This window comes from Peromyscus eremicus, chromosome 18, assembly GCF_949786415.1.
Source record: "Peromyscus eremicus chromosome 18, PerEre_H2_v1, whole genome shotgun sequence".
Classification (NCBI taxonomy): Eukaryota; Metazoa; Chordata; class Mammalia; order Rodentia; family Cricetidae; genus Peromyscus; species Peromyscus eremicus.
In genome coordinates this window covers 7,892,312-7,916,349 of record NC_081434.1, presented here as the reverse complement: position 1 = coordinate 7,916,349, position 24,038 = coordinate 7,892,312, and the positions used below count along the sequence as shown (strand labels likewise).

General features: G+C 44.0%; 1 protein-coding gene across 1 annotated transcript in view; it reads right to left on the bottom strand.

Moving 5' to 3' along the window:
* The window catches only part of Srgap1 (SLIT-ROBO Rho GTPase activating protein 1), a 171,715-nt gene that overhangs the window by 76,950 nt on the left and 70,727 nt on the right, over positions 1-24,038 (bottom strand). The gene's annotated exons all lie outside the window — the stretch shown is intronic.

The following is a 24,038-nucleotide window of genomic DNA, read 5'->3' as shown; positions in this document are numbered from 1 at the left end:
TAGAAACCGCCACCTTCCAACTGGCGTGGGGCAGGGGCGGGGTAAAGCCAGACTGTTGGTCAAACAGGTGAATTTTGGCTCCTGCTTTAGAAACCAAACAGATATGCAAATTCACCTGCCGGGAGGAGGAGCTTAGGGGACAGTCTCTGATGAGAAAACGATTTGCCGGGGCTCATGTGCGCTTTTCAATGTACGCAAAGTGTTCTTCCATGCAAAAGCATGCTCCCCCAAATCTCTTCTGCATTATGAATTGGCAACATAAGCTATCTATCCACGGATAAGTTTGAGTCTAACTGGAATTCCACATTAGTACAATATTTACTGGACTTTTATGAAAAAAATATATTTGTCAAAATACCGACATAAATACTAAGGCTCATATATAGATAGGTTTAGTATAAAGATGGTTTTTCTAATTACAAAGTAATACTTTATAATCATCCTAGAAAAATAAATGATACAAAAAGGAAATTACAAAATAAGCAGAAATCAATAATAACACCGTGAAGATCTGGCATATAGTCAAGTCTCTTTCCTTTCTACATATCCTTCACTTTAAAATACCACATATTATCTCTCCAGTTGAAATTTGGGATCAACCAATACATATAATTTTAATGTGTTTTAGAATAAATATTTTGTAGTGCAGTATTTGTTAGAATGGGTGTGGGCGTGTGTGTTTGTGTGTGTGTGTGTGTGTGTGTGTGTGTGTGTGTGCGCGCGCACGCGTGCGCTAGTGGAGGCCAGGGTTGGCTGTTTTTCCCTCACATGCTTCCTACCCTTATTCTTTGGAGACACAGCCTTTTACCAAACCCCAAATTCAGTGATTTGGCTAGCCTGACTGGCCAATGAGCTTTAGGAATCCTCCTGACCTCGCAGTGCTGGGATCCCAGGATTCCCTGGTTCTGAACTCAGGTCTTCACTGACTGAGTCATCTCTCCATCTGAATCACCAAAGGTACTTCTGAGATGTACATTTAAGGCTGTATGGAGTTCCTGAGCGCCTGTACCATACCTGACTAACTCGCTACTGTTGGCCATCTTGGGAATGGGTTACACTAAAACCCTTCATGTGTACACTGTCTTACTTCTTTTCTTGGGAATGACACACACAATTAGTATGCTAGCAAAATTCAGGAATAAGTGGAACATGAAAGTTTTATAGTACATCTTCTCTGTGGATGTGAGAAACTCACATACTAAATCTTCAATTATTAAAAGTTTTGGGTATATTATTACTACAAGAACATTCATGAACACACTTGGGTCACCTAGAGCAATTTTCCTAAGGAAAAACTATAGTGTTAGAAGAAACATGTACACATCTCTGTGCGACTTTGAAACACATTGCTAAGTTTATACTCTTTAATTAAAGAAAATAAAACCAAGCTAATCGATAATCTCTCAAAGTACTCCAAATAGCCAAGATATTTAACAAATATCTTCCTGGATAATAAAGGTATATGTTACTCTTTAAATTAAATTAAAAAAAATACTACTATGTGTTGTGTCTGTGCGGCTGCCCCGGAGGCTAGAGACATTGGCTCGCCCTGGAACTGGGGTTCTGAGCAGGGGTAAGCGATCTTTCATGGGTGCTGAGAACTGAACTCGGGTCCTTTGCAAGAGCTGGAAGGGCTTTCAACTGCTGAGCTATCTCTCAAGTCTTGGCGTTCACTCCTCTCTTAATATCTATTTATAATCTCCACGTTCCTACCTACAGAAGAACAGTAGCAGTCCAGTTCTAAGAAAATTTCCCTGAAAATGTCAGTTTCCCCATATAATTTTAGTGCTATATGCAGGGTTAGGTATTTGGGAAAACTCCGAAGGCTTGTACTTTGTACAATTATATTTGCTGAGAGAAACACGTAGGTGTGATGCTCCAATGCAACCCAGAATGCCTGCATGTACAGAAGGCAGATTTTCTTTCCTTCACAAATAACAAAGCTATCCAGATTCAATTTCGTAACTAAAGTGTTGTCGTTAAAGATGTTGAGGTAAAAGTAATGTTTTAAAGTAATAAACGCTCCTTTCCTCGTTTGGAAAGATGAGTTTTAAAACCGACTGGAACGTGGATGTATCATTAAAATAAATGAACTCATTTAAGCTGCTATTTCTCTAGGCTGGCAGAAAAGGTAGGATGCGAACACTTCACTGAGGTCCCACAGCACACTCTCGGGATGACCATTTGGAAGAGTAAAGCCTGGGGCTGGTGGAGAGTCTTGTTCTCGTCAACTGTGATTATCTCTTTAACCGTGCAGTCAGTGCCGAGTAAAGCTTAACGACCGCGCAGTGGCAGCTTCTGCGGAACCATGTGCCATTGGAAAATTGTCTGTTTTCAGTCGGCACTGGACCTGGAGGAAGTCTGGTTGGCCACTCCAGTTTAAAAGCAAAGAAAACAGCAGCTGGGCAGCTGGGGAATGAGAAGGGAGCTATCCTGCAGCTGGGCAAACAGCGAAGCCAATGAATCTACGCCACACCTTGCATTTCAAGGCTGGGCTCTGATTATACTCCCTGCCTGGAGCAAAGCCACATACCATGTAGGCCCCAGTGCCACTTACATCTTAAAATGACAGGAGAAAAAAAAATAATTCCACACATGGACACATACTCCACTCTCAGAAACTGCTTAGCTCTCTACTTTCCTGGCTAATACCAAGTTAGAAATAACAACATCCGCCCCAGCTGGATGAAACGGCAGCCCTGGCAGCGCTGGGCATCTGAGAATTTCTTTTTAATACGCCACTAAGAAAGAGACCCGTCTTCGTAAGTTGTGTGTTACTTGGCTACGAGGGGGCTAGATTAAGCACGTTTCATTTGCACAAACTGAGCCTAGCGCACAAGTAAGTAGACTAAGCCTACTTCTAGGATGGTGTGTGTTAAAAGGAGCACACTGAGTCTGAACTATCACGAGATAGCATGAATAGGGGCAGGTATCTCACCGTAATGGAGGTTTAGTATGATAGCTCAGGGTTACTTTACTTAGTTCAATAAACGACTTTCTTTGTTTGGTTTTCCAGTTTGACTCAGGATTGCCACTCTTAAGTGTTAAGTGTCAGGGTGAATGAATTTTAAAAAAAGATGAGAAAAAAATATCCCCAAAGCCTTTTGAGAATTCTAATTGTGGATAATGAACACAAGCACAAATTTCACGGTTCAAAACGTAAGTGGACAGAAGTCAAATGTGTCTGTAGTTAAAATAAAACATCATGGAGCCCTCCTATTTTTTGGAGAGAAAAAAGAACTCTTATATTTCTGAGGTGCAATTGGAATAGGTTCTGCAAGGAAAACCCCAGCTTTCCCTTCTGCTAATGCAAACATATCCTCTGCATACCAAATGACCCCGTGGACATACACCTATTTAAATGGAGTCTCAGAGCACATTTTCCTACTTGAATGCTTTTCTACTAAAAGTTCATGCATAATTCTCCAATCAGTATCTTCAACTTACCATTCCTGAAACTGCAGGAAAAATACAGTCCGGTAGAAGGATATTCTGACTGAGAACTGATTTTTGTTTCTATGTTTTTGTGTGTCAGTGTGTGTCTGCCATGTGTGAGTTGTGTACAGCATGTGCAGGTGTACTTGTGGAGACCAGAAGAATGCACACAGCGTGTTCTTCTATTACTTCTCACCTCATTTCCTTGAGACGGGAACTGGACCGGAAGGCAGCAAGTCCCAGTGACCCTTCTGTCCCCGCTCTCCCACAGTGTCGGGGTTACAATTACATGTGTGATCACACCTGAGCTTTTACGTGGGTCCTGGGGATTTTTTTCTTAGGCCTTAGCCACTGAGCCATCTCCCCAGGCCCACGTTACATATATTTTTGTGAGCCTGGGAAAATTTACAACAGAACCTCTGCACAGATACTGTTGATTTTGTTTCTTATTGAAAGGCCCATGCCATGTAACTAACACCAGCCTTGTATTTTAAATCATAATAATTAAAATATCTGTGCTATATTTTAATCTTCTATATAGGAAGTTATCACACATCTGAAGTGATGTGTATGCTGGGAAGGTCAGTGGGTTGAAGCTATGGCTTCTACTTTCTGATTTCTGGCTCAGACGGTAGAGACACAGATAGGAAGGATGGATCACCAATTACTCAGGGTGGAGACTATTAAATACCCTCCCACTCAACTTACAAAGTTATTGCAGATTCCACCATCACTAAACTTTATTGAGGATATATGTGTATGTCTCCATTTACAACGTAAACACCATCAATTCTGATAGGTGCACACACACATATGTATTTAGCCTATTGAGCACTATAAAATCCTTGCTACCTGCTAGACACAGTTCTAAGCGCTTTGCTAATTCTTCTAGTCACTCTTTGAGAGGTACATTTATTTTCCTCCTGCTAATATTTCAACCCATCTCTGAGGCGAGCTTAAATCCTGTTACCTGATCTATGGGTGGAAACCCCTTTTTCCTTTCAACTATCTCGACTTCCATATTGACGGCACTCACGCTGCCTGCCATGCGTTAGAGTTCTGTGTGCCATCCAGTGTGTTGGCTGATCTTGTAGAATCAGGTAGGACGCCAACAAGAGAACCCTATGTGCCTTCAGATCCTTAACTCTACTTCAGACACAACGTAGATGATGGAGACACTGGATGAGAAGCAATGGAGGGTGTGAGCTCATTTCACAGCTTGCTCTTTCATTTAACAAACACTCACTAAATACCTCTGATATGTCTGGATCTTTTTTCATCCTTGGCATCCAAATTAGCACATTATTAAACATCTGTGATCAGACCAGGGCTAAGACAAATAGTTCAAAACCATCTGTGAAACACAGTGTAAGTTACTTTTCTGTGGCTGTGATAAAAACACAACGATCCAAAGTGCATTATGGGGAAGAGCTTAATTTTGCTCAGGGTTCCAGAGAGGTGAGAGTCTACAACGGTGTGGGGAGACACCCCAACAAGCTGAGCATGCATGGTGGCAGGGACAGGGGTCTTAGGGGTCACATCTTTAACCTCCAGCACAAATCAGAGCGGGGAGGTGGGGGTGGGGCGAGGCAGCTCATGCCCATGAACTGGAGGTGACCCGAAGCTTTGGACCCCCAAAGCTGACCCCCAGTATTATACTTCCTCCGGCAGGGGAGCATCTCCCCATAAACTCTCCAAATAAAGCCACCAACTGGGGACCAGGTGTTTACAGGCCTGCACCTTTGGGACATTTCTCATTTAAGCCACCACAAAGAGCTAGTATGGGAATTTGGGGCCCCTCTGAATAAAATGTGTACTGGCTTGGCAGGGGAAGATGATGACGTCAGGTATGTTCCTGACAGTATTTCCTAACTCCACAGCCGGCTGCTTTACTACCCACCGGTCACTAAAAATTCTGAGAAATGTGTTTCAGCATTCCATGTCAACCGCTTAAGGTAGAAGCCTTTTTTAAAAGCACACACACACACACACACACACACACACACACACACACACACACTCATACAGTCTCACATACACCACACATACACATTCACACGTAACATACTCATGCATGCACACACACTCATACACACTCACATACTCACTGACATATACACATTCACACACACACTCACTGACCCACACTCAATACACACTCACACACACTTTCACAATACCACACATACACATTTGCACATACACTCACATGTAATACACACGTGCGCACACTCATACACGCTCTCATATACTCACTGATACATACACAATACTCATACATTCACACACTCATGCGCACACAAACACACACACACGCACACACACACACGGCTCCAATTATAACTGAGTTTCTACAGGTCATCATCTTATCAGCACCACCAGGGTGGGACCACAACTGTGGAAGCCCATCACTGCTGTTTCCCAGGGAGCATTGAGGTTCAAAGTGAAGGACAGACCACTGAGACACCTTCAGCTGTACCAGAAACCACAGCGTGGGAAGCCTGGACCCTCCAGGGGCTCAGGGAGCTTCATCCTCTCCTTCTACTGTGGCCTCCACTCAGCCCTGATGATGCCAAAGACTTACTGGAAACCAGGGTGACAGCAGCTCCTTCTAAAGGACACTCAGGCCACTGTGTGCCATGATCCCTCTCTCCTGCAATCTCTAGCCTTCTTGATCTTTGGTAAATGGGGCCAACCTTGGTAAGAACACAGCTTTGGGGGCCAGGCCGACCTGGACCGGGGTTCCAATGCTGCCGCTGCTCAGCTAGTCAGGTTTGTCAAGTTCCCTGTTCATCCTTCATTAAATTCTATCCGATCCTAGTCTATCCTAATGCTCATTCATTCTATCATGAAGTGGTAGAATGCACAGAGCACAGAGCAGCATGGGTAGCCCTTCTCCCTTACAATTTCCAAGACAAGGTGTAGGGCAGTGGTTCTCAACCTGTGGGTTGTGACCCCTTTGGGGGTCGCCTGTCAGATATCCTGCATATCAGATATTTACATTACGGCAGCACAATTAAAGTTATGAAGTAGCAACGAATCCTCTTATGGGTTGGGGGCCGGCACAACATGAGGAACTGTATTAAAGGGTTGATGCATAAGGAAGGTTGAGAACCATTGCTGGAGAGGGAAAGGTAGAGGCTTTGGCCCATGACCCAGCTTTGAAGCAGAGAGGCACAGGCCGCTGTCTCTTAGAGGCGGCTGAGAAATTTGAGGCACCACAAACACAGGTCGGCAGAGGTGTTTCGGATCGTTTCGTGCTGACAGCCAGGACGGCCAAAACCTCTTCAAAACTCATACACACACCAGCGAGGAAGCTCCAGGAGATGACTGCTTAGACATCTACACAGTCACACAACATGTGAATTCATAAAAGCTCCCTCTGGAGTGTACATCCCACAATTAGCCCTCCTTCCCCCGAAATTCAACGTATGGTAATAGTTAACTATAAAACTAAGTGGACATTAGACCAGGGTGTTTTTTAGGGGGTGTTAGAGTATGTTGGCTCATATTCATCTATGTAACAGCTATTGATCACCCAGATTCCAGGGCTGTGTGAGGCTTGAGGCCAGAGAGGACCTGATGGGGCAGGCACAGGCAGGCCGACTCACACTGTAAAGCTAACAGGAGCCTCCCACGTACAAAAGTGGGAGTGGGCAGTGTGGATGTTAGTGGGCTGAGTGGGAAGTAGGTAGTGAAGGATTCTCAGGGTCCTTTTTAATTAGTTTATATTTAACTCTGGAAGCCCATGTAGGAAAGTGAGAGGAAAATGTTTCACTTACGTAAAGAATATAAAGTTTGGGGAAGCCAGTCCTCAACATGAATGCTAGTCAGTCCCTATCTGTAACATAGCTCTCTCACTCCATCCCTACCTGACATTCAAGTCCCTTTCACAGGGGTTGGCTAAGGCCATTGGAAAACACAGATATTTTACATTATGATTTATAACAGTAGCAAAATTACAGTTATGAAGCAGCAATGAAAATGATTTTATGGTTGGGGGTCACCACAGCATGAGGAACCGTATTCAAGGGTCGCAGTGTTAGGAAGTGTGAGGACCAATGGCCAAGACTATATTTCCCTTTATCATTTGTGGCACCCAGGCTAGACAGGTTGCTGGTGGCTACGTCCCAAACAGCTGGTTAGGAGGACTGTCATGGTGAGCTCTCGTAAATCCACCTTCTCTTCTTGAGCCTGTATGCCTGTTTCCAGGTTAACAAAAGCCATTTACAAAAGTATGTATTTTCTAAGTAAAATTTATAAAAGAAGTCACTGGGCTATGAGCTCAGACTTGTAAGATAGACTGCCCGAGTTCAAATCCTGATGCTCAGAATAAATGACACACCAAATGATGCCATTTAGATTTCCAACAGGGAACAAATACCTGGAGAAACAAATGCCCAGATGGTCTTTCCTGGGGAGCCTTCTCTCTCAAGACTGGACCCACCAAAAGGGAACACACTTGCCTTTCGTCTTCTTGTTATTTCATTAACCAACAAGATAAAATTCGTAACACGGAAGAATGCACAGGAAGTCAAACATCATACCTTCGCCCCACGCTGTTATCTGCAGGTTCATTCAGCTCCTCCAGAAACCACCTACTCCAGCTCCAAAACTGCACACAGCCTCTGTCCCCCCTCCCCTAGGATGCTGCTGTTCAATTTTCAGCTTGGAACTCTCCATGTGGCTCTAGTATGCATGCATGTTAGTAAGTTTACATGCTTCGTTTAGATTTTCTGCTAATCATTTACTATAGGCTTGCTTTATAGATTGGGATCATTACACTTCAGAGAGGGGAGGGTTGAAAGATTTTCTTTTTGTCCCTAAATAATCTAGCCTGTGTCCCAGTGTCTTCACTGTTAAGTAAAATTGCAATACTGTTCACTGTGTGGGGCTGTGGGAGGATTGCATGCGATGCGTTCACCAACAAACAGCATGAAGAAAAGCTGACGGACCAGCCCGCGCCAGATGCCAGCTGCTGACGTTTGAAAAAAGTGCCATGAGATGACTCATTTTAATACTATGCCATGATGTCTTCACAATTGCGGAAGGGGGGATGATTGTTTCCAAAGGGGCAAAAGGAGGAAGGTAAGAATTATCTCCATCAAGTGCATGCTAAAAATTTTTAGCAATTTTACTCTTTTGAACAAATGAATGAACAAATGGAAACAATCTTATCGAATGATCAATAGGATGAAAGATCGTCTGCGAAGCTTGTTTATCAGAGAAAACTTATCGTGCACCATGGCTCCAACGACATGGACTCAGCAGCACAGTCTGACTTTATCATCCAATTATACTTAGAAGTCACACAAATGACACCGTCTGGTACTCCAGACCCCGCTGGTAAGGGACGGCCAACTAATGGAGATGCAGAGAATAAACGAGATATAAAGACAGAGAGCCCACATGCAAAAGGAGCCACAAGGCTTATAAAAGTTATGAGAGTAATTACATTCGGTTCAGTGTAGCGTTAAGGACTTCATTTTTGGAGTAATTACACAGGGCAGCATTGTTAATGGAAAGAACTGGTCTATGGAACAGTAGTTGTGGGCTTGCTTACTTGTGAGGCTACAAAATTGCTCTTAAACTCCAGCCTTCGAGACTCTTGCGGGAGGTCTCATTGGTGAGAGAGAACCACACAAGGTCTCCCCAAAGTACCTAAGTTAGGAAGCTAGTTGAATCAAACTACCTCAGACCCTTTGCTAACGAAAGATAAAGAGCAAAAAAGATGAAGTCACTTCTGGTGCAGAAGGCTCTGTCAGAAGGAATCGTAAGTAGAGCTTCTAACAGTGGCTCTCAACCTGTGGGTCACAACCTTTAGAGGTCACATATCAGAGATTTACACTATGATTCATAGAGGTAGTAAAATTATAGTTATAAAATATCAGTGAAGTAATTCTACCTTTGAGGGTCACCCCAACACGAGGTCGAAGCACTAGGAAGGTGGAGAACCACTGTAAGGAGAATAAGATAAAGCCTAGAGGTCATAGAGGAGATGACATTGAGGAGCAGTGTAGACTCTCCTTAACCTAAGTGTGGGTCTGTCCCAGGAAGTGCATCATTGCCAATAAAATATCCTAAGTCTAAACACATTTAGAGTGGACATCATTCACTTCTATCAGGGCTCCCTTAAAGGTAGTTAGCACAGTAGTCTACCCTGAGGCAAAAAATCACCTAACACAAAGCTGATTTTATAATTTAGGGTTGTGGGACAGATAGATGGATGCTTTGAAGACACAACAGTGTGAGAAAAACAAAGCAAGATATAAAAAGGTGCTGAAAATAAATTGCAGAGAATTGGATGTTGTCTGCCCCAGCTTCCCTTCTGTTATGATTAAACAGTCAGACCAAAAATCAATGTAAGGGAAGAAAGGTTTTATTAATCATCTACTTCCAGATCACAGTCAAGGCAGGAATACAAGACAGGAACCTGAAGCAGAAAGCGTGGGGAACACTGCTCTGCTGGTTCACCGTCTGGCTTGGTTACATGTTTATGCTGACTTAGCTTTTCTCACACAGCCCAGGACCACCTGCCTAGGGATGCTACTGGCCACAGTAGGCTGGGCCCTCCTGCAGTAGCCGATAATCAGGACAATCCTCACAGATGCTCAGCCAGCTCCTCAGTCTCCTTCAGATAATGCTAGACTGTGTTAACTTGGTAAGTAAAGCTAACCAGAACACGGTTCCTCCGGATAGAGTGGCTGACACCGGTTTAGTTCACTACTCCTACCCATATTGCTAGAAATGGACTCCTACAATCCTCAAGTCAAAAAATTCGAAGTGAAATCATTGTAAGTCAGGGGTTCCCTGAGTATGAAAATCATGGCCATGCTTGTATTTTTTTTCCCCTCCTAGAGACTGGATGCCTTTCCCCCCATGCCAGGGAGTGTTCCTGAAGGGCTTCATAGCCTCAGATATTCCAGGGTGGGAGTGTTCCCTGCTCCTTGTGTGCATTGTGTGCCCCGGGCGCAGCTTTGCGGAGCTGTGCTGGCGCATAGCTGTCTCCCTTACAAAGGACATGGGTGGTCCACAGAACCCGTTCGGCCTTTCTAACTCTAAAACGCTGCTGAGTTTTGAGTCCAAGATTTCAGACAGTGGCAATCATTGTATGGAGGAGCATGCATGGATCAGTCGCTGTGATAAAACGCCAAGTAAAATGGTGTGATTTGGGCTATGGTTTCATCCAGAGGGACAGAGTTTATCACGGAGGGGAAGTGTGGCAGCAGACAGCAGGCATGGCGGCCGGAGGAGAAGCCAACAGGTCACATGTCACTCACAAGCACGAAGCAGGGAAAGGGGACTGAAATGGTGTGCCGTTTTCAAACTCTTAAAGCCCATCTCCAGGGACATACTTCCTCCAGCAAGGCTGAACCTCCTGGAGCAGAGCACCCACTGGGGACCAAGCATTCACACATCTCAGCCTATAGGAGATGTTCTCAGTCAAACCAGGACAATAAATAAAATACTTCCCAGTAGCTCAAGACATGTTATTATTTTTCATTGTCAGGGTTGATGGTGGATACATTTTAGCCCAAAAGAAAAGCTGGTGTAACAATATACTAATTATCTCCCTCTGCCTCTGCTGACTTGAGCCAGGAAGAGACCACCACTCTGTGCCGGGGGTACGGGGTTTCTTTAGGGGGTACGGGGTTTCTTTAGGACCCTCTGAGGGTTCTGATGCTGTAATTCATCTACTTTGTTTCACAGATCACATCCAGAAATGAACAACGCCCCTGCTCTGCAGGCTGTCTTGCTCGCGGCTGTATTGATGAACCTTCCTCAGAGATATCTATCATTCTGGTGACTTTAATTAGCTCCCAAACTGATTATTGATCAATCATCAAGGGCTCATTAGGGGGGAAAGCCCAGAGTTCTTTGGCAGTGAGGGGCTGACATACAGAGATGGGATGAGCTTCTGTTTTCGACTGCTACATTTGAACGGAAGGGGACTGTCAGTCATGTGCAAAATGCTAAACTGAACAATAATTTTAAAGTGTTAATATTAATTACAATTAGTTGATAAGACTTTGCCACGTTAATAAAACCGTTTAGTGAAAAATGGGTAATTTGGCTTAGAAAGGATAAATTATTTCAGGCATCATTAAAAAGAAAATGTTTCTATTTGTAACAAGAGAAAACTGTACTTATTAATCTTAATCTGAGCTCGAGCTACTTTCAACAGTTATTAGAGGCGGTTTCTAATTTAAGACTTTGAGTCATGGGCAAGGGTAATTGGTGTTATTCATCTCCAAGAGACTCCTGACGAGCATGCATACTCAGCAGAAACTGCTCAAGCCCCCTTCCTTGTACCACAGAGAATCTTTGTCCTACGACTTTATTAATATACGACTTCATTGTGTTGTGATGTATGTGAGGCAGCATATATATGGTAACACATGATGTTTTATTCTTGTTTCTGTTATTTTTTTAGCACACAAGGTAATTTTTTTTATAAGTACAATAAATAATACTAAAATCTGTATTACTTTAGAAGTAGTGGAGATTTCTCATATGAAATACCATTTTACCTAAGAAACTCTTTCTTCAAGATTATTTCCCCTTTTTTGCTTCTTAAGTATTTCATTGTAGATGGGTACAGAGGCAGGGCTAGAGATTTTTGTAAAAGGCCCAGCTCATTCAACATTCATTTTTAAATCACAAATTGGCCGACAGTCTTACAATCCCACAGGGGCATGGAGTTCCTTCAGCGGCAATGTGCTTTTGCTCACACATCCCTTCTGTGTGGAATGTCTCCCCCACCTGTCCTTTATCTCTAGAGGAAGGTGTTGGTGTCTTCGGGAGGTCTCTGGAAGGGAGGCATCTCTGCAGCCTAGCACCTAACACCTTACATAGGAATATCCCACACCAGCCTGGTTCAGCACCACCAGGGCAGTGTGCAGCCACCCATGGCTCCCGGGACTTTCATGTCTGCTGAGAGGCTCCCCAAGTCAGTCTGTGCATATGACTTGCATGCAACAAAGACAACCCTGTAACACAGTCTTAGAGCTCAGGCAATAACACCTTGAGTACCTTCCATTTAACTCAGTTAGGGCACAAACTCTGAGATTTTGGATGAATGGAAAATAATTGCATTCTCTAAGTCCTGTGACATTACAAATCAGAGCCTCTCTGCACATACTTTCAGCACAGATATCCCCTATAAAAACAAGCACACTGTCTCAAAGACTGTTCATTCTATTTCTGAGTGAATTTGATAATTAATCTCAGGAATCAGGCTGTCAAATCCAAAGCTTAGTCTTGCCTCTTAGCTTTGGCATCCTTAAGCCAGGAATAAGATAAAGTAGAGAGGAGGTTATTCTGGCTATGAAACAAATGTAGCCCAAAGCTCTTGAAATTGTAGCCAGCACAGTGGATGCTTAATAAATACTATTACAATTCATAAAACATCTCACTTTTCTTTCATATCTGCTGTGGCCCGACTGTCTGCCTCCATGCAAATTCATATTTTCGAATCCTACCTCCCAAGGTCACGGGATTAGGGGGACGATCTGGAGTGATTACGTCATGGGGAGCAGGGCTGTCATAAATGGACCGCTGCCTATACACAAGGTCTTAGACTGGCCCTGCCCACCACACAAGGACACTGTGAGGTGCTATGAGCTAGAGAGAAAGGCCAGGAGGCACTAGCCGGACAGCGAAACCTGTGACTGTCATGAGCTTGTACTGCCCTCAGCCCTCAAGCTGTGAGAAATGAGTTTCTGAGGCACCAGAGTTCTGTTAGAGCTGGCCAGACGAACTCAGCCACAGTTACTACATTACAAGAGCCCTAAGCCAGGCAATGCTCACGTGTCTGTACCTACACACCTGTGAGAGGCTGGGGAGCAAGGAGACCATCTTTTTGTTGTTGCTGTTTTGTTTTGTTTTATGGATCAAAGTAACTGACCTGCAAAGATACTTAATCCTTGCTTTACAAGTCGATGGACCAAGTCAGTAATAGAGCCATTCAGAAAGTTCGTGCATTGAGAAGGGCTTTCATATAAAGCTCTCAGAGGCACTAGAATACAAGTTCCATCTATTGTTTGTAGATGGAATACACATCCACCAGGGCCACCCTGAAGAGTGGTGGCGAGCAATGCATTTTGAGCATCTGGAGATGTTGAAGGGAAAAGCCAATGTGTGATGAAAGGCCACCAAATACACTAGAATCTCAGAGACACCTGCCCCTTAAACAGCTCTCTCTAGGGAAATAGCTCTCAGGCCCTCACTGTTGAGTGTGTGTGTGTGTACACTCACATGCACTAGGCATCTGAGTGACAAAGGTTTATAGATGAAATACTTAACTGAGGACACAAAACACTTGGGCATAAAAGGCTCACTCAACCCCAGCACTGTGACTTTAAAATGGAAACTCTACAAGGGAATCCTTTTTTTTCTTTCAATGAACAATAGTCTGGAATCTGACGCCTAGCCCCAAAGTCTCAAACTGAATGCTTCTCAGTCTGTGTGGAAGATGAAAGGAAAGAAGAAAGCAACCGCCCTCTGTTAATCTGAGCAAGGAAACCTTTTGAGTTTTCAGCTTGCTTTGGATGGGAATCTAACCATTTCTTTTTCAATTCTGCATGTGTGTGTACTCACGTGGATGTGCATATGCGTGTACAAGTGCATGTGTGTGGAGGCCAGGGGCCTATGCCAGCTGTCTCCCAAATCTCTCTGGTGGCTCAGCAAGCCATTCTGACTCCTTCTCTTGGAGCTGGGATTACAGGCAGAGGCCACTGTGCTTGGTGTCTTATGTGGGTGCTGGGGGACCACGCTCAGGACTTCATGCTTGTGTGGCATCCACTTTACCCACTAAGCCACTTTCCCAGACCTTGCCTATAGTTTCATTTGTTTTACAATCTTCTTTTTAGAACCTGTCTTGAAACCGTGCAGCCACTGATCTGCCCAGATGTGACTCCAGGGGAAACCTGTGAATGGATCTTTGCTCTTCCCAGGTCAGCCCTTGGACCCTGCTGCTCCACTCACTGGCCATCTGCCTCTCTCTCATCTCCCTCATTACTCCAAGACTCGCTGTCCTTGGAAGACTCCTCCCTGTGGTTCTTCCCAGTCCACACTGCAGACATTTCTTTGTATCACTAAGGTCTGCTGGGATCGCCCATCTTTTAGTGGATAATGGTAGTCCTTCAGCATCCCGTGTGTGTGTGTGTGTGTGTGTGTGTGTGTGTGTGTGGTCCACAATGGCTCTCAAAATCTGGATGCTTAAGTCCTTTACATTAAAGGGCACGGTATTGGCACAGAATCTTTGTATACCCTCCTATATACCTAAAATCATCTCTAGATTATTACAGTAATCTCTAGATTATTATATCCAGTGTAACGCGAATGTTGGGTATAGAGGTGCTATAGTATGTTACTCAGGGAACTGTGGCAAGAACACAAGGTCCATACAGGTCCAGTAGAGATGCCAGGTTTTGGACCATTTTTGATCCATGATTGGTTGACTCCACATGGATATGGTGGCCAACTGTGATGGCGTGCTTGACTGTATAATCACTAATAAAAAGGTACTGGATGTGGGCTAAAAGCACAGATTCGGTCTGGCCTGAGATCTCCTGTCATCTCGGGCAAAGCACTTCTGTGTCTCTGCCTGGGCTGCCTGCCAGAAGAGTTTAAAGAGCTAATTATGTAAATGGCACAGACCAGTGCCAGGAGGAAGGTTACCTGTTATTACAATGGTGCTGTGTATAACCGCTTTTCTGAAAGCCTCTGGGCTGGCACAGTCTCTCCTGGGCTGGCAGAGGCACACACCTCACAGGAACCTATGTGCTAGTCTGGATTCAAGCCCTGAGTTTCATTTCCAACCCAGTCACGAATTAGTTCTGGGACTTGAGTGAATAATAACCATGGGTTTGGTGATCCACTTCCAAAATGAGAGATTAAGCTGGTCATTTCTAGAGACCAATTTAGTACTAAAATTCTATCAGCCTATGGCATATTAAATCCAGAATGCCACATGAGTTAGAAATCATATGTACTTAGGTAGGTTGAAATGGATCACCAGATACAACTGACTTAGAACCTGATTTCTTTGATATGATTTGTTTTTTTTCTACTAAGAATCATTTCTTGTCTATTTTTCAGGTAATAGATTGAAGAAAGTGTTTATTATTTGTTGTGGAATATTTGTCTACTCTGTGTGAAGATGTGTCACTGTGATTGGTTTAATAAAGAGCTGAATGGCCAATAGCTAGACAGGAGAGAATAGGTGGGACTTCCGGGGAGAGAGAGGACTCTGGGAAGAAGAGAGGTGGGGATGCCAGTAAGTCTTGAAACAAGTCGGACATGTAATACAGAGGAAATGTAACGAAGCCATGTGGCAGAATGTGGATTACTAGAAGCAGGTTATTTAAGTTATAAGAGCTAGTTGAGAAAAAGCTAAAGCCAAGCTTTCATAATTGATAAGAAGTCTCTGTGTTGTTAATTTGTGAGCTGGTGGCCTAGAGAAAAGTCCAACCACAACTCTATGTTCCGGTTAGTACTAAGTATATTTAATATTATATTAATGCCATATATTATGGACATACATATATAGGCCTGAAGAACAATGAAAAGCAAAGATCAAAAGATTAGTTACCCAATAAAAATAAATCCAATTAAGGTATCTGTCATTAGCAGATTCTAATCATTTAAAAGCCATAATTCTGTATTTTAGAATATAACAGTTGGGTAAAATACTTTGTTGTTGGCAAATATCCTAAATATAAAACATCATTCAATGTTTAAATTTGTTTTAGTAAAATATGTTTCATTTCCAACCCAAATAATTTGGGGGGAAACAAGTTGATACTGCTTACTTAGACAGTCCTATTTGTGTCTGTGTGTTTGTGGTTCAGAAGCACCAAACAAAAGTAATTTTCAAATCTCATTCATAAAACGAAAACTCTTAGCAGGAACTAAGGGAGTACTCAGCATCATTAACCAGCGGAGTGTCCTAAATAATATCTCTGTAAAGTTGTTACCAAACAGCTCTTGTCAAGGACCCATGAAATGCTAACTTTATGAACTGCAGTCCTCTGGGTAGGAAAGGAAGCAGGTTAAGTTTGCCAACCTCCCCTCAAAGTCAGTTCTGGGATCGGTGACAGAGAGCCATCTGATAGATATCTACACCTTTTCATTTCTATCCAAGTCGCTGGCAGCCAAAGTGAGGGGGGACATCATGGAAAGAGTTCGCCGTCCTGATCTCTAGACAGGCTGCTTTTGAGAAATCTTTCCAGGTCGCTTCACTGGGAAGGTGGTATTCCAAAGAGGGTTTCCGTGTAGGAGGTTTTTACATGTTCCTTCCTCCTTATTTCCCTCTGTTCAGGGTTTTGCTCCGAGCACTCAGTCCTTTTTTTTGTAGTTCATCTCAAAGGAATGAATTTTCATTTTCATTATAGAAACATATTCCAAGTATTCAAAATGCCCTGAGGTAAAAGAAATACTTCATGAAAAAAAAATGAAAGAACAAAAAAGTTCTCTGAGGCTCTCGGAGAAAAATCTGATATAAGGCCAGAGTCTTGGGCTTTTTCGTAACCCCTAACCTTGCCTGGGGCATGCTTCTTCAGGGGTCTGTTGGCTCCAGCTTCGTAAGCTCACAAGACCAATGGGAGGCTTCCCTCCACGGTTCTCTGAGGGCAAATTTTCAAGGAAGGGTCAAAATAACATCACCATCTTTCTCATTCCTGATCAAACAATAATGAGCTCTTTGTATTTTAACGTTTTTTTAAGGGCTATGTGCTTCAAATACATGCAAAGGCCAAGGGTGGACGCTGTCCTCACAAGTGTCTCTAACAGCTCCCTGGAAGTTCCCGAGAGCCTCTGGGATGGTGTCCAGGACAGTGTCTATCTGCCATTTATGTTGCTGGACAAATAGGATTCGACTCAGAGAGAAGGAACAGGGGTCACTGGGTCAAGACAGCGGTTCTCAGCAGTAGCCATTGTCTGAACACACACTTGACACAAGGCACGGACAGTGCCGTGCTCAAGCTAAATCAAAGACCATGTTTTCAAGGTACCCTAAATGGACACACCCTAATACCAAAGTTGAACAGACAAAGAAATTGATCTACCAGTTCAGTAACCCACATAATAGTCTCAGAAACTCTGTCAAGGTTTTACAAGTAAAAAATGTTCTACCTCTGAATTCCTCTGTTCTTCAGGTGACACACATATGCACACATGCATACATGCATGTAGACATACACCACAGACACACACAGTCACAGACACATACAGCCAGAGGCACACAGCCACAGCCACACAGCCACACAGCCACACAGCCACACACACACACACACACACACACACACACACACACACACACAGACACAGACAGACAGACACACACACACACACACACACACACACACACACACACACACACAGAGTTTCTCCTTCTGCTTCTCTTGGCATCCTCCTTACGGCAGAGGTCCAGTGCGGATTGATGGGTTTTGGAGAAAGAGCTGGGATTAGATTTCAGATGAGTCATTCACTGTCTGTGTGACCCGGAGCTAATTATTCTGGCTCAGTCCCTGTTTGTAAAACTGAGATTCGGTCTGCCTGCGTCATGGAGCTGCTATGTGAAGTCAGCATCATGAGGTTCCCGCCTGAACATCAGGGCGGGTAACACCTCATTTTCTCAGTTCTCTTTCTTGTGATTTTATAGAACCTGAGAGGATGGACTACTTCTTGAGCATGGCTAGTCACACGTGCCATTGAGGCAGAAAGTGAGGGAGAATCAATTACACACAGTTAACCATCGGTTTCCCGTGTATGCATCCCGACGCCTGTGTTCATCTCTGTTAGAGTTAGTTTACACAGACACTAAGTCCACAGAGCCCATGGAAGGCAAAGAAACATTAACGAGAGGCAAGTAATTGTAAACCCTGAGTTTATAACGTATAATTTAAAATACAGCAGAACCTCTCGAGGCTTCGGTATTAGGACAAAGCTCTTATTGGGTTGATTGATGGTTAATTTGGTTTTCAGTGTTCCCTCTAACCCCTGTGTCTTAGGTTCCCTTGCCCAGTTCCCTAGCACAGTCATGCTACTATTGATTTCATTTTCCTAAGCAAATTATCTCCCTGTTTTTTTTAAACAAAAATTCACTCTAAAATAAAACAAAACAAAACAAAACTCAAAAATCACTAAAATCTGAACTCCCCTCCCCAATTGAGAGTGTCAACCTGATGAGTTTTAAAAATTCTAGACTTGGAAACCTTTTGGAGCTCAAGTGCTTGAAGACTCTGCAAATATTCCAAAACTTGATCTGGCCCCAAGCAGTGTGGATAAGGAAGACTCAATATATATATACAAAAACCACCCGTGATTACCGGTGATCTCTACAACTAATCCACGAGACGGACAAGGACCAGTTAACCATCTGTGCCCATCCATGCCCTCCTGATGCCCGAGACAAGGATGCTGCAGATGACGCTAACAGGCAGGTGTTTACCCACGTCCTGAATGTTTTCGTCCTCTTAGTACCTCAGCCCACCGTATCACACATTCATCTGCTTTCCCTGTTTATTTCTTCTCACTACAACTTGATCTGTTCACATTCTTGGCTTCTCTCCAGAGTACAGAACAGTGCCTCGCACAGGAAACAGCCACAAAGTCTTGAATGAATAATTAGACTTCGTCACACTCCCTCTTTACAGTAACTCTAAGGGTTGGGTATTATGATTGCCATCGCAGATGAGAAACCGAGGCAATGGTGGGAGGGCTGTGATTTAATGGCTACCCATCCCTCCCCTTCTCTGAAGCTTTATTAGATGCGAGGGTGGCTAGTTTTAAGCGCCAACCTGACAAGGTCACGGGCTGCCTGGATATTTTGTTGAATGTCACTGTAGGTCTGTGTCTGAGAGTGTTTCTAGATGGAATTACCACTTAAGCCAGAGCACGGTGTTGAACAGACGGCCTTCCCAACTCACAGCTGGATCTTACACAATCCATCCATGCTTGCACCGAACAGAACAGCTGGGGAGCGGTCAATCTACTTGCTGTGTGATGGCCTGAGGCTAAGACACGGGACTTCCACTCTCACGCTTGGAACCTGACTGGACCTTACAAGGCCAGCCCTCCAGGTTTTCCCAGGCTTTTGGACTCAGACTAGAAACTATACCATCGATGCTCTGGTGTCTCCAGTTTCCTAGTCAGATCTTAGGATGCTTTCATTCACCACAATTGTGACAGCCACCGAAGCTGGGCATGTGGCAGACACCTGTTTTCCCAGCCTCCTGCTTTCTATTAGGTGTTCAAGGTCAACCTCTACTATAGAATGAGTTTGAAACCAACCTGGGCTACACTGAGACCTTGTCTCAAAATTACTTTGCATGTGTACACACACCCACTCTCTCTCTCTCTCTCTCTCTCTCTCTCTCTCTCTCTCTCTCTCTCTCTCTCTCACACACACACACACACACACACACACACACACAGGCAGCTTTGCCACCCCATTGGTTGTGTTTCTTTGGAGAACCCTGTCTAATACAGATGTTCAGAGAGGTGAACTACATTCCCAGGACTATACAAATGGCAACGAGCAGCAGCTGAAGCTGGGCTACCAGCACAAGTGTGCTGATGGCCAGGCGGGTCTTCGCTGTTTCATTTGAACACACTCTTGCTGGTTTCCTGACCCCACTATCAACCTTGTTGATTCTGCTGTTTAGCTTGGTTGCAAACGTTCAGCTCGGGAAGTGTGTTAGCAGCCAAGACTCAGACACAGAGTTTGGGGATTCTGGATTACCCACTTACTTTGTGGCCTATTAAGTTCTTTTCTAAGAGGTATAGTTTACCATCCAGACATATGGTTAGTTTTTCACTTACATTTTTTAACTAAAGCAACATTAATGCTATTGATTCTTTAAAAAAAAAAAAAGGACAAAGGGGCAGGTGATAACTTACTTAATTTATCCTTATTTGGGAGGGGGGACCGTTGCATTTAGATATCTGGTTGCAGAATGATCCCCTAAAACTATAGCCACAGAAACAAGGTGGCAGTCAAGGACACAGGCTCTGGTGCTAGAGTTTCCACTTTACTAGAGACTATGCAAGCCAGGGCAAGCCTCTCTATGCCCTTAGGTTCCACAACTACAGAGTCAGGACAATGAGATAACCACCTTCTGGGGATGCTGTGTGGAGCTCACGTAACGCGCTAGCACAGGAACAAGTACATACACAGTAAGTCTGCAATAAATGGGAGCCACTTTGGGAGGTATGACTATCTATGAGTAACTTCCTTTCTCTTCCAAATGAACAGAATCCCCATAAAACAAAGAAACAAGCACACGTTAGCAATAAACTGGCTAGCAAAAGACTGCAGTTTTCAGACGTACGTCCTTGAAGCTCCCAGGGACCATTCTGAATTCTGGCCAAGGAGATACACAGGGAAACACAATGTAGGATGTTCATCAGGTCTTCCTGATAGATGGGGGCCTGCTCTTCCCTTTCTCCGTTCTGTTTCCAGGAACGCCGAGGCTGGAGTTCCCGTAACTATCTGCAGCTCCAAGACAGAGGCGGCAATTGGGTTTCTCTGAACAACAGATTAGATGCCGCCTGGTTCCCGAAGGGTTTTCTGGATATCAGCCCTGTGCCGCCAATCTTTAAACTCTTAGGAGAAAGCATAAACTTCTAATGTGTTCCTGCTATTATTTCTGGCTGTTACTCAAGGCCGAACTAAGGGCTTTGGCTTGTCCCTCATGGTAGTCTAAACATCCACCTAGAGGCTAGCACATCTTCAAGACCTCTCCTCCTATGATGGCTCATCTTGACTGGCAACTTGACTGGACCCAAGAGTGCCTAGAAGACTGTCAAGGAAACCCTTCGGCTGTGCCGATGGGGGCGTGTCCAGAGATAATTAACTAAGGCAGGTGGGAATGCTTAACCCGACCGTGGGTGGCGATCACATGATGGAACGGACTATGGGATGGAAGCTCACCAGTGCAGGCAGGAGCTCCCTTCTCTGCATCCTAGCGACCAGGATGTGAGCCAGCTCCGCTCTACTATGTTCATTCTGTCTTACCACAGGCTCACAGCAGTGGAGCCAAGCAACCACAGACCCAAGTGAAACCATGAACCAGCATCATCTTTCCACCCTTTAAATCGTTTCTCTCAGGTGTCTGTCAGCACAGCGACAAAACGCCAAGGACGCATCCTCTTTCCGAAGTCAGTCTTGTGCCACGATCCCCTCTCTCCTGCGCAGAACGCCAGGGCTTCCTGCTCTGTGCACCATGTATCTTGTGCTCTATATTATCCACTGATGAGAGCGATCTATTGTATGTTACGACATCACCATACAACCTGGACTTATCAGTTCAGTTCCGGCTAACGGATGAGTGACTGTAAGGCATCTTTTTCTACTGTTTTCCTGAGCAGTTCCATGTTTTGAACCAAAGCCTTCTGGAGTGTTTGAATGATCAACAAGTACTGTGGGAACAACAGGTTGGAGTCAGGAAGCACGTGCCTAAGACTGTCACCTGCTGAGGTTGACTCATCAATAAGTTAATACAGTTCCCAAGTGTTCACCCCCTACTCCCAGAGAGTCTCAAGGATGTGTGAGCAAAGGAGAACTGAGTATTTGTCTGACTAGGAAATTAAATAGCAACCAAGTTCCCTGGGGCTATGTACTTTATACCCCTACTTTAGTAACCGTGAGGATGTCATCAGCTGCTCAAAATTCTACACAAGATACCAGGAGGTTATTTGCTCCTGAGTAAATACTAGTCAGTGGTTAAAGTAAACCATCTTCCTTAAACCCCTAGTCCACTGTTCAGCTATCCTACACTTTTATTCTTTCTTCATGTAAACTGAATATGTAAAATGCATAGATTTCATTTGGACAAGTCAGAATTTGTGTGTTTAGTAATAAAGTATAGGAAGAGGCCAAACAACATCTCCTTTGAAGGTAAGTGGTGTGTGTGTGTGTGTGTATCTGTGTGTGTGTGAGACTGTGTCTGTGTGTGTGAGTTTGTACTGTGTGTCTGTATGTCTGTGTATCTCTGTGTGTTTGTTAGTGTGTGTCTGTGTGTATGAGTGTGTGTGTGTGTCTGTGTGTATGAGTGTGTGTGTGTGTGTACCTGTGTGTGTCTGTACCTCTGTGTGTGTGTGTTTGTGTGTGAGAGTGTGTGTCTCTGTGTGTATCTGTGTGTGTTTCTGTGTATCTGTGTGCATGAGTGTGTGTCTCTGTGTGTGTGTCTGTACGTGTGTGTGTGTGTTGTGTGTGTGATTGTGTGGTGCGGTGTACATATGTGAGAGGAGTATGGGAGGGTGGGGAGGTTCACTGAAGGTGATCTCTGGTCTCCACTGAGCATGCACTTTGAAGTGAATTTTCTTTCCAGGAGCTCAGAACGATCTATAGATCAACGCCTTTCCCCCCTCTCTCTTCATCCCCCACTGCCTCTGAGGGGCTACATGACTGACAAGGTCATCCAGTCTCTAGTAACCTTTTCTAGGACCTTCAGACTTCAGATTGATGCTGATTAGAGTCCTGAGAACGCGTGTCAGCTGCCCTGACCCAACTCCCAGGGCCTGCCAAATATCCAAGCCCAGTGGATAGAAGGAATTGGAGAAACTGGAGAGATTAGACTACATCCGCACTCCATTTCCCATGCTGTCTAACAGGCTTCTCTTGAATCTCTCTGGCGATGGAGTTTAACCTGACTCCTGCATTTCTGACCCTGTCCGTGGTGTTGGGACAACCAGTGGACTCGTTTGGTGAAGTATGAGCGGTGCGTTTGGATTTCTAGGCATGAGAAGCTCATGGAAAGTACAAAGAAGATTTCCCCTTAAAATAGTTCAGTCAAAGGCAGCAGACATCCCGTTTGCTCTCTTCCTCAGAGGCACAAGCTCATTTAACTTTTAAATTAAAAAGTTTCTAGAAATGGTTGAAATCTCCGGTCATCAGAACTTGACAAATCACATAAAGCACAGGCAGGTAAGTGGCCTTTACCACCTAAAACTCAATTTCATCAGGGACGCGGTGTACAGTTAGGCCTTCTCACATGAAAGTTTTGCAGGTTGCACATAAATAAGTTTCTGAAGGAGAAATTAGCATATAGAAATCATCCTATTCAACCCCCCCCCCCCCATCATCTAGATACAAAAATCTTAGAAAGGAGTCGGAGGAGATGGCTCAGTAATTAAGAATGATGGCTGCTATTCCAGAGGACCCAAGTTCGGTTCTCAGCGCCACACTGCAGCTCACAACTGCCTGTAACTTCAGTTCTACGGAACCTGCCTGTAACTTCAGTTCTACGGAAACTGACCCCTTTTCCAGACTTGCCCGGCATGGGTACAGGTACGTGCATAACGTTTGTTCAGATGGACACATGTACACATAAATAAAAATAAATCTTAAGATAAACCAACCTTAGTGCATTTTATAAAAATGTTATTTATTTTTTAAAAGTTTAATTAGTTAACAAACCCCTTTAATCAGCAAGTATTAATGGGGCGTTAGAAATGTAATTTACCAAATTACGTTTTACACCCTTGTCTTTTCAGGAACAAATAAAATTTAAAGTTAAGAAAAATATTAGTAGTTTAAAAAATAGAGTGGCTCTAAATTATTTAATTTATGATAATATACAGGACCCTAAGTGAAA